This window comes from Elephantulus edwardii, unplaced genomic scaffold (assembly GCF_000299155.1).
Source record: "Elephantulus edwardii isolate Elephantulus edwardi_28Jun2011 unplaced genomic scaffold, EleEdw1.0 scaffold00013, whole genome shotgun sequence".
In the NCBI taxonomy this organism is placed as follows: Eukaryota; Metazoa; Chordata; class Mammalia; order Macroscelidea; family Macroscelididae; genus Elephantulus; species Elephantulus edwardii.
Window position 1 is genome coordinate 8,451,899 of NW_006399763.1, and position 2,612 is coordinate 8,454,510.

Genomic DNA, 2,612 nt, shown 5'->3' on the forward strand with positions numbered 1-2,612 from the left:
GGGGAAGGCCCTCTATGAGGTGAATTGATTCAGTGACTGAGGTAATCAGGATGGGTGTATCAAAGACGGTGCGATTGGCACAGCACAAAGCAGAGTTTAGGGCTGTTGTATAAAGGGTCTCTATGACTCACAAGTGACTCGACGGCACATAACAACAATAACAATCCTCCAGTGAGGTTTTTGAGGCTATACAATGCACAGAGGATGGGCTAGGGAAGTTTGTCTATCTCTCTCTTGCAGAGTTGCTGGTGGATTCAAACAGACAGAGAAGTATGACCTTTGATTAGCAGCTCACCTCCCTACTGATTGTTGTTGCTGTCAAATCTTAGCGACCCTATGAACGAACGACCTGAACACTTCTATAACTTTCATTCTTTCTCCAGGTCCCTAGGTTTTCCGGAGGCAAGCTCTTTCGGAAGTGGATGCTACTCCTGCTTCCAAGCTTGTTTTAGTCGGGGAGCTCCACCAAACACTGTCTGCCATGGGTAACCATTATTGCATTTGACACATCAGTGTCACAGTGTTCAGTTTCACAGTAACCATGAGTTTCCTCTGTACAGCAAGTGAACAGAGCAGGGCTATATGACCGAGAATAATGTTTCACTAAACCACCAAAACTACAGTAGAGCTGGACGCATTTGGTCAGCAGTATACTTTGGACATGTTGCAAGATGGGATCAGTCCTTTAAGAAGGGTGTGATGCTTGGAAGGGTGGAGGACAGCACAGGAGAGGAAGACTCTCAATGAGATGGATTGATTCAGTAACTGGGGCTATAGGAGTATGTGTGTCAGAGACAGTGAGATTGACATAGCATAGAGCAGGGTTTAGGGCTGTTGTACATAAGGTTCCTATGAGTTGTAGGGGACTCAGTGGCACATAACAAGAACAACAAACAATGGGACTGGAATCCAGTTTGGAAGTCTTCTGGATCAGCCAGATTCTACAGAGGTTTGTTTCATGGTTCTAGTGAGGATTAAGGTGGAATGCTTACTCACCATTGGGTAGGAGTTGATTTTATTTGGCTTTCTATTTAAAAATGCATTTGGGTCCCAGGGCCTTTGGTCCTCAGGCCTGGTTTAAATTGTTTTTGGCCAAACATTTTTCTAAGTGGTATAGCACTGGTCTGTCCATTTGCTGTATAGAGGTAACTCATGGTTGCTGTGATGCTAAACACTGTGACACTGATGTGTCAAATGTAATAATGGTTACCAATGGTTGACAGTGTTTGGTGTAGCTCCTAGATTACAACAGGTTTGGAAGCTGGAGTGGCATCCATTTTTGAAACAGCTTGCCTCCAGAAGCTCTATGAACATGGAGAAACGATGAAAGTTATACAAATGATTAGGTCTTTCATTTATAAAATGTCACTATGAGTCGTCTATGACTCAGTGGTGCTTAACAACAACAACAATAACAACAACAAGAAGCTGATTATGTGTAGTTTGGAAACTGAAGGAAAAAAATACAGTTTTTAAATATTACCAAGCAATTTCCTGTATTATTCCCTTTTTACCATATCAATCATTGCTTTTATACATAGCAACTCTTCACCTACTGCAAAAGCAATAAATGGTATTTCAACTAGAATATGAGGTTGATAGCTCCTGATTTTTTAAATAATTTATTATCTTTCACCTTTGGACTCTGAATTTTTAAAGTACACAGTTATCAAACACATAAAAAATTATTTTGTGCAACCAAAGTTCAAGGTAGTTTAGATGAAAACGGGAAATAGTACTATGACAAACTGTAACTGAATTTTAAATGAATATGGAACTATTATAAAGCAATATTGATGTCTTGAATCCTAAGTTCTATATTAAGGTCATAGCAATGGCTTAGTGTTTTATGAGCCTGTGTGATGTTAGCGACATCATCTCTTTAATCTTAACTTTGCCTCAAGCAAAAATAAATCTTAATGTTGTAAACTGTATGGTAACATAACTGCCTTGTTCTGTAAGGATCATTTTTTTCACCCTAAATGTCACTAATGTCTTGCTCTTTTAAAGGGGCAGCAGGAAGAAATATTCACTCCATTTTGTTAAAATGGTAAATAATTCTAATACTGTAGAATGACCTGTGAACAAATGCTTTCCCATTTTTGTTTCAAAATTAAACTATCATTCATTGGTGCATAAACAAATCATGACAAACATATATAGGATTAAATTTATATAACTTTTGCATAGTGTGGTCCCTTAATTTCTAGATTACCAGTTGACTGGTTGGTACATTTACACCTACATTTATATTTACAGAGAAAGTTTAAAGCCAAGCAGGAACAAGTGAGAAATGAAAAAAGACGAAGCGTTCTTGGGAAAGGGGCATGGTTAAAGGAAAATTAGGAGCATCTTGAGGTCACAGCTTACTAAGAGATAATGAAGGAGAGGTTTCTGTAAAGTTCTGTAAGGGGAAAAAAATTCCAATGCTTAAGAACTTGAAAAGTCTCAAGGGTAAATAAAAGAAGTGATTCTTCTCTATATATAATGAAAGGCAAATACATGTTAAGCAAGTAGAATTTGTTAAAGAAATAGTCTTGGTTTATAGTTGGAATTCAATATTTCATTAGATTCTTGATCTAAATGACTATTTATAATTAAAAATATTATTA